The 8,707-nt window shown below is 50.6% G+C and overlaps 1 protein-coding gene across 4 annotated transcripts in view; it reads left to right on the top strand.

The window, feature by feature from the left end:
* Window positions 1-8,707, top strand: part of ERCC1 (ERCC excision repair 1, endonuclease non-catalytic subunit) — a 29,823-nt gene that overhangs the window by 687 nt on the left and 20,429 nt on the right. Inside the window, exon 1 of one of the 4 annotated variants that reach the window (XM_006142074.3) lies at window positions 8,548-8,652. The exons of the other annotated variants lie outside the window; for them this stretch is intronic. The gene's annotated coding sequence lies outside the window, so the exon portion shown is untranslated. Of the gene's footprint in view, window positions 1-8,547; window positions 8,653-8,707 lie in introns of those variants that run through there. 4 annotated transcript variants of the gene reach the window in all.

Raw genomic sequence — 8,707 nt, 5'->3', positions numbered from 1 at the left:
CCCCCCCGGCTCGGAGCCCCCGGCGGTTAGCGGCGGGGGTCTCCGAGTCACCTTTTCCGGGGCGCAGAGGGGACTTGAAGTTGGGGCTAGGGACAGGTTTGGGAGGGCAGCAGGACCGAGGCCAGTCGCATGGCAACTTGAGTAGCCGCTGGGATTCAGATGTGGGGCGTTCGGAAGAAATACGCGGAATCCGAGTGTGGACGGCGGGAATATTCGAACCCGCAGTCTGGGATCGGAGGTCCCGGAAATCGGAGGCAGAAGTCAAACTCGGGAGCGATGCGGCCCCGAAGGCAGCTGTTCCTCGCCGGTGACTAGCGCGCGCAGACTCACGTTAACCGCCGGCGGCTGGAAACGGGCCGGGACGCGCAGCGCTGCCGCTGCTTCGCTCCCTCCGGGTCCGCGTGGTCCTGGGGCGGCGTCCCCGGCGTCCCCACACTGCAACTCTTCCTGGGGCGCCATCGCCCTCTGGCGGTAAAGGCAGGAGGTGCAGGCTAAGTTGGCCATTGCGCTCCGGGTGAGAAACCGAGTCCCGCTTCCACCCCAGCTGGCCTTGGAGGCAATTACCACGGGGCTCCCCCATCGCCAGGGCCTCAGTTCCCTCATCTGTCACATGAGCTAATGCCTAAAGGGCAGGCACTGTGAGGCCATAGGTAGTGTGCAGTTAATAATTATTTACAGTCCCCGTCCCTTCCTGTGACTGCGTCGCCCCTCTCCCGGCCGTGCTTCCCAGCGCTGTGTTCTATCTTTATAGGAGTATGGCTGGCTATTGTTTTTAGGAATTATTTTATTTAACTTTTTTTTTTTTTTTTGTTGAGAGGTTTTTGCTATAGGGCGCGTGCGCTCACCAGAAAGACAGAGAGAGACATAGAGACAGAAAGCGAGAAATCACCCCCCAGGGGGGATGGCCACGCCGCAATCCCTTCTCCTCCATTCTCCTCTCAAGATCTTGGGCACGCACGCACAGGCGCCCGGCGTGAATTTAAACCACTGGGTTCGGGACCTGAACCATGGTCGACTACGTGGGAGTCCAGCGACATAGCCATCACACCATCTGCTGGTCACTTATTTAACTCTGCTTATTATTATTATGTGTCTTAATTTGAGAAAGAGAGAAAGCAAGCTGCCAGGTTCGAGACTCAAACCATAGTCAGCCATGTGGGAGTCCAGCATCTTTAACCACCATGTCACCTGCCGGTACCCACCAGTTCACCTGCCGGTCCAATGGCTGACTATTTTTTAAAAATTATTTATTGAATTTTATTTATTATTATTATTAATAATTTGTTATCGGGTATGTGCCCTTACCAGACAGAGACAAAGAAAGAGAGGGAGGGAGAGAGAGTGAGAAAGCAAGCTATCAGGTCTAAGACTCAAACCACAGTGGGCCATCTGGAGTCCAGTGCTTGAACCACCACGCTACCTGCTGGCCCCAGTGGGGGTGGCTATTTGCAGCTCAGCTCTATTTGTGTTTTCCTTCTTATTTTTTTAAAAAGAATTATTTATTTACTTTTATTTGTTCATTCATTTATTTTCATTTGACCAGAGAAAGACACACAGAGAGAAAGAAAGTGAGAAAGCAAGCCACCAGGTCCGGGACTCAAACCGTGCTAGACCATGTGGGAGTGTCCAGTGCCTCAACCACCATGCCACTTGCTGGCCCCTCCTTTTTTTTTAATTTAATTTTTAATTTTTTTTTTTGCTCTAGGGTCCTTCTGGTCACTGGAGAGAAAGACGGAGGGAGAGTGAGAAATCACCCCGATGGCCACTCTGCGATCCCTTCTCCTCCATTCAGCCAGTATGTCCGGGATTTGAACCATGCAGTCATTCCTGTGGGATCCAGCCACCTTAACCACCATGCTACCACCTGGCTCTCCTTTTTAAAAAACTGTGTGAGACGCCGGGCACATGTGCATGCGTGCCCAAGATCCCGAGAGGAGAATGGAGGAGAAGGGATTGTGGCGTGGCCATGCCTCCTGGGTGGTGATTTCTCACTTTCTGTCTCTCTGTCTCTCTCTGTCTGTCTGGCGAGCGCACGCACCCTATAGCAAAAACCTCTGCAAAAAAAAAAAATGTGTAAGAGAGTGTATGCACGCACACGTGGGGAAGAGAGAGAGAGAAGCACTCTCCATGGGGTCCGGTCCCACTGCAGGCCCTTCCTGTAGACCTCCAGCCTGCCAGGATCCTGGGCGCATGTGCTTCAGGCCGACCTAGTGGGCACTCTAACCAGGTGGGTGGGCTGGCCTGGTGTTTCTTTCTTTCTTTTAATTATATATTTTATTTTATGTATTATTGTTACTCTCTTTTTTTTTTTTTTATTTGCTATAGGGTTGGTGGCCAGCAAATGGCATAGCAGTTATGTCCCTGGACTCCCACATGGCCAACTGAGGTTCAAGTCCCAGACCTGGTGGCTTGAAACTCACGCTGAGCACATGTGCATGTGTGCCCAAGATCCTGGGAGGAGAACGGAGGAGAAGAGATTACGGATACTGGGAGAAGAATGGAGGAAAAGGGATTGCAGTGTGCCCACAGAGATGTGGGGTGACTTCTCACTTTCCTTCTCACTGTCTCTCCAGTGAGCACATACACCCTAAGGCAAAATGTATTTTTTAAAAATTGGCTATAGGGGAACCAGCAGTTAGTGTAATGGCTATGTCGCTGGACTCCCACATAGTCGACTGTGGTTTGCGTCCCGGACCTGGTGGCTTAAAACTCACGCCGGGCGCGAGTGCGTGCGTGCCCAAGATCCCGAGAGGAGAATGGAGGAGAAGGGATTGCGGCGTGACCATCCCCCCTGGGGGGTGATTTCTTGCTTTCTGTCTCTCTGTCTCTCTCTGTCTGTCTGGCGAGCGCACGCGCCCTATAGCAAAAACCTCTCCCCCCAAAAAAAAATTGGCTATAGGACACATGCTCTCATGAGAATGTCAGAGAGAAAGAGAGGAAAAGCGACCTAGCACCAGGTCCAGGACTTGAACTGCAGTTGGCCTTGTGAGAATCCAGCACCTTAACCACCATGCTACTTGCTGGCCCCTGGTCTAGTGTCTATGGCCAGTTCTCCCTGAAGGCTCGCTCCACAGGGCAGACCTGACCAGGTCTCCCCTCAGCTGTGTCCCGGGTGCCGCGCACACAGTGGGTCATCCGTGGGTAGCTGTGCGATGATGAACGAGTGGGTCCATCTCAGCTGTGTCCCGGGTGCCGCGCGCACAGTGGGTCATCCGTGGGTAGCTGTGCGAGGATGAATGAGCGGGTCCATCTCAGGACAGGACCCAGACCGTAGAGAATCTTCTTCCCAACCTCAGCAGTTACAGATGGGAAAACTGAGGCTCACAGGGGTGAGGCGGATGCCGTAGGGCTCTGCTTCTCTGCTTTTCTTTTCCTTTTTTTTTTTTTTTATTGAGAGATTTTTGCTATAGGGTGCGTGTGCTCACCAGAAAAGACATAGAGACAGAAAGCGAGAAATCACCCCCCATGGGGGATGGCCACACCACAATCCCTTCTTCTCCATTCTCCTCTCGGGATTGTGGGCACACACGCACATGCGCCCAGCATGAGTTTAAGCCACCAGGTCCAGGACTTGAACCGTGGTCGACTACATGGGAGTTCAGCGACATAGCTATTACGCCAACTGCTGGTCCCGTGTTTTTTGTGCATTCATATGACATGTGGCCCTCCTGGGTGCCGGGCCCTATGTCGGGGCACTGGGATGCAGTGGTCCCTGTGACAGGCCCAGCCACTGTCTGCCCAGGGCGTGGTCAAGGCCTCTATTTTTCTGGCAAACCCGGAGATACCCTCCAGTGGAATCCAGTCCAGCTCAAGCCCTTGCACGTGTTACCTCATCTCCACGGCGTCACGGTCGTGCCCTCACACCCGCTTAGGGCACTCGGAGCAAACTCACCCAGAGACGTCATCTGGTTCAGGGTCGCACTGCCAGTCAGACAGAGAGAGAAAGGGTGGAAGTGAAAAAGCAAGCCACCGGGTCTGGGACTCAAACTGTGGTCAGCCATGTGGGAGTGTCCAGTGCCTTAACCACCATCTCACCTGCCAGTCCCCAGTTGCTGTTGTTTTTTAAAATCTGACCAGAGAGAGACAGAGAGAGAGAGGGAAGGGGAGAAAGGTCCAGGATTTGAAGCGTAACTGGCTGTGTGAGAGCCCAGCGCCTCAGCCAGCGCGCTACCTGCTGCTCCTGCAAAAACCTCTCTGAAGAAAAGAAAAAGGGGAACCAGCAGTTAGCGTAATGGCTATGTTGCTGGACTCCCACGTAGTCAACCGCGTTTTGCGTCCCGGACCCGGTGGCTTAAAACTCACGCCGGGCGCGTGTGCGTGCGTGCCCAAGAGCCCGGGAGGAGAATGGAGGAGAATGGATTGCGGCGTGACCATCCCCCCGGGGGGTGATTTCTCGCTTTCTGTCTCTATGGCTCTCTCTGCCTGTCTGGCGAGCGCACGTGCCCTATAGTGAAAAAAAAAAAAAAAACTCTAAAAAAAAAAAAAAAAAAGAAAAGAAAAAGGATGGGGCGGCCACATGGCGCAGTGGTTAAAGTGGTTGGACTCTCTCCCAGCTGACTGCAGTTTGAGTCCCAGACCTGACAGCTTCCTCACTTTCCTTCTTTCTCTTTGGTCAACTTCAACAAAATAAAAATAATGACAATGAATAAAATGAAATAAAATTAATTCTTAAAAAAGAAAGAAATATGCAACTAGCAGTTGGCATAATGGCTATGTCGCTGGACTCCCATGTAGTCGACCGCGGTTCATGTCCCGGACCTGGTGGCTTAAAACTCACGCCGGGCGCGTGTGCGTGCGTGCCCAAGATCCCGAGAGGAGAATGGAGGAGAAGGGATTGTGGTGTGGCCATCCCCCCCCGGGGGTGATTTCTCACTTTCTGTCTCACTGTCTCTGTTTCTGGCGAGTGCACATGCCCTATAACAACAACAACAACAAAATCTCAAAAAAAAAAAAAAAAAGAAATATAAAAGGTCACACTGGTTTTTAGAGTAGCTGATCATAACAACAACAAATGAATTCAGGAGAAAGAGGGTTGGAAAAGAACTAGTAGAATTGTTATGGGGACCAGCAGGTGGCATGAGGTTAAAGTGGCTGGATCCCACCTGGCCGGCAGCAAGGTTTGAGTCCCAGACCTAGCAGCTTGAAAATCATGCCAGGCATGTGTGTGCGCGCCCAAAATCCCGAGAGAGAGGGATTGCAGTGTGGCCATCCCCCTGGGAGTTGATTTCTAACTTTCCCTCTCTCACTCTCTCTTTGTCTCTCTGCAGCAAGTGCAGGAGCCGTATAGCAAACTTGGAAATAAAGAGTATTATGGGTCGAATGACACCTCCCCAAAGATATGTTGAAGTCCTGGGCCAGCAGGTGGCGTGGTGGTTAAGGGTGTTGGATTCTCACATGGCAGACCTTGGTTAGAGTCCTGGACCTGGCGGCTTGCTTCCTCACTTTCCCTCTCTCTATCTCTCTCACTCTGCCCCTTCTGCTCAAATTTAAATAAATAAATAAATAAAGTTGAATAAAATAATCCTTTAAAAACAAAAAAGATACATTGAAGTCCTAACCCCAGTACCTCAGAACATGACCTTTCTTGGAACAGGGTTTTTACTGAGGAAATCAAGTTAAAATGAAGTCATTTGGGTGGGACCTGATTCAACAGGACGGATAAAATGGGGAAACTTGGACGCAGGCACGCAGAGGTGGAAAACTGATGTGAAGAGACGGAGAAGGTAGTCTCTATAGCAGCGAGAAACAGAAAGAAATCAATGAAAACAACAGAAGCACACACAAAAAAGGCAATAGGAGTCAGTGAACATAGTAAATTATGTTCATTGAAATGTCAGAAACGGACCTCTGTGTGTGTATGAATTTGGTACATGACCAAGCATGCAAAAACAGTGCGGGAAGAAATGATCTTTGGTATTAGGACAGTGGGCTATATCCATTAAAAATCCCTATCTTTGTGCTTTTGAAAAATTGTTTTAAATAATTATTTCATTTAACTTTCTTTCTTTTAATTTGATCCCAGAGAGACAGAGCAAGAGAGCAAGAGAAGGAAAGTGAGAAAGCAAGCTGCCAGGCTTGGGACTTGAACGGTGGGCGGCCATGTGGGAGTCCAGCACCTTAACCACACCACCTGCCGGCCCTTAGTGCATTTTCAAAAATAAACATTTTTTAAGAATTATTTATTTATGTTTATTTATTATTATTATTCAGTTTGATCAGAGACAAAGAGTGAGTGAGAAAGCAAGCCTACAGGTCTGGGACTCAAACCATGGTCTGCCATGTGGGAGTCCAGTGTCTTAACAACCATGTTACCTGCTGGTCCCTCTTATATTGGACCAGTGGTTAAAGTATTGGATTCCCATGGGGCCCACTGTGGTTTGAATTCTGTGGAGCTGTTGGCTTGCTTTCTCACTTTCCCTCTCTCTATCTCCCTCTAGTGAATGCATGTGCCCTATAACAAAATTTTTAAAAATCATGAAATAAATAATCCTTTTTAAAACTACATAAATCTTGGGAACCAGCAGTTAGCATAATGGCTATGTCACTGGACTCCCACATAGTCGACTGTGGTTTGCATCCCGGACCTGGTGGCTTAAAACTCACGCCGGGCGCGTGTGTGTGCATGCCCAAGATCCCGAGAGGAGAATGGAGGAGAAGGGATTGCAGTGTGACCATCCCCCCTGGGGGCTGATTTCTCGCTTTCTGTCTCTATGTCTCTGTCTGTCTGGCGAGCGCACACGCCCTATAGCGAAAATCTCTCAAAAAAAAAATCTACATAAATCTTAAATAAAGATTGAAACAAAATAAAAAACCAGGAAAATATTACAAGAAATGATTGAATATATATATACATTTTTTAAAAATTTAGTTTTATTTATGCATTTATTTATTCATTTTAATTTGACCAGAGAGGGACAGAGAGAGAGAGATAGGGAGAGAGAAAGTGAGAAAGCAAGTTGCCAGGACCGGGACTCGAACCACAATCCACCATATGGGAGTCCAGCACTTTTTTTTTTTTTTTTGGAGAGGTTTTTGCTATAGGGCACGTGCTCGCCAGCCAGACAGAGACAGAGAGACAGAAAGTGAGAAATTACCCCCCAGGGGAGGTGGCCACGCTACAATCCCTTCTCCTCCATTCTCCTCTTGGGATCTTGGGCACACACACACACGCGCCCGGTGTGAGTTTAAGCCACTGAGTCCGGGACTCGAAACGCGGTCGACTACATGGGAGTCCAGTGACATAGCCATAACGCTAACTGCTGGTCCCGGGAGTCCAGCACTCTTAACACCATGCCACTGCCGGCCCCAATAAATTTAATGCATTTTTTTAGGGATTATTTTTAAACTTTGCTTGTTTGTGTATTTATTCACTTATTCATTTATTTGAATTTGACCAGAGAGGGAAGGAGAAAGAGAGAGAAAGTGAGGAAGCAAGCCGCCAGGTCCGGGACTCAGACCGTGGCCGGCCATGTCGGAGTCCAGCGCCCTTAACCACCACACCACCTGCCAGCTGGTAGAATATATTTACAACCTTGGTGTTGGGACCCTGTTGGGGGGTGCTGTTTCTCTGTCCGTCTCTGTCTTGCTCATGGAAGAAACAAATTTAGAAAAAAGAATTCGAACTGGTATCATAAAGCACTCCTACCTATTATTAGTGATATAAAAAAGGCATAGAACCTATTTTAAAAATGGGCAAAGGATATGAGCAAGCAATTCACAGAAGGCAAATACATAAGGCCAATAAACTCCCCAATAAAACCGCCGGTCCATTTCCTTCGTAATCAGAGCGCTGCGAGTTGGAACAGCGTGATGCCAGCCTTTCAGGAAATGACTAATGCGGTGCGAACTCCGCAGCCAGGTTGCTGCTCCGATGGCCCCTTCTCCAGGAAGTCCTTCCGGACTGGCTTAGGAGCTCCTCCAACCCCCAGCCCCCGCTCTCGGCCCTCTGGGGTCTCCCCTGCCACCCCTGCCCACTCCAGGTGGCCACTGGTGGGGACCGTCTCTCCACCGGCCGATCGACCCCGGGAGGGCGGCGCCGGACGGGTGTTGGTCGCCGTGTCACTAGTGCTGCCCGCACAGAGCCGGGAACAGAAGCGGCTCTGGGGAATATGTGGAATGAATGAATGAGGACACTGAGGCCTCATCTCCCCGAACTGGGAGCAGGGACTAGTGTCACCTCCCACGTCTTTTCCACGAGCCCGGTCCTTCCAGGGCCCCCAGCACACAGGTGTGTGCGCGTTCGCCCAGGATCGGGGCACTGCGTGTATGAATGAGGTGAAGATCGCGTTGGGCGTGCCTATCTCTAGTTCCTGAAAGAACGTAAGAAACATAAAATATATATATATATTTATTCACTTCGGCAGTGGCCGGCCACACAAGAGGCGCTCAATAGAGGTACTGGAACAGAACCGCTTGGCGGACAGCCTGTCCGGCGACAGACCCACAGGTCTCTCCTCCAAACACCTCCACGGTCCTCCAGACCATAGAGAGCTGCGCAGGGCCCGCCCCTCTCCGTGCTTTATCATCTGTTGAGCGCCGGTGTGGCGGGCCAGAGAGGCCGGAAGTGTGGTGAACTCGGGGCCGCGCTGGCCGCGCGGGCGCTGAAACACCTCGATTCCTCCTGTGGTCTCCTGGAGACCCAGGGGCGAGCAGGTGCTGCGGGCTCGAAGGGCGGGAGTTGGATACGGCGGGGGGGCGACTGGCAGCC

This window comes from Tupaia chinensis, unplaced genomic scaffold, assembly GCF_000334495.1.
Source record: "Tupaia chinensis unplaced genomic scaffold, TupChi_1.0 Scaffold000067_1, whole genome shotgun sequence".
Lineage (NCBI taxonomy): Eukaryota > Metazoa > Chordata > Mammalia > Scandentia > Tupaiidae > Tupaia > Tupaia belangeri.
The sequence above is the reverse complement of the archived record's forward strand: the minus strand, read 5'-3'. Positions and strand labels throughout refer to the sequence as shown.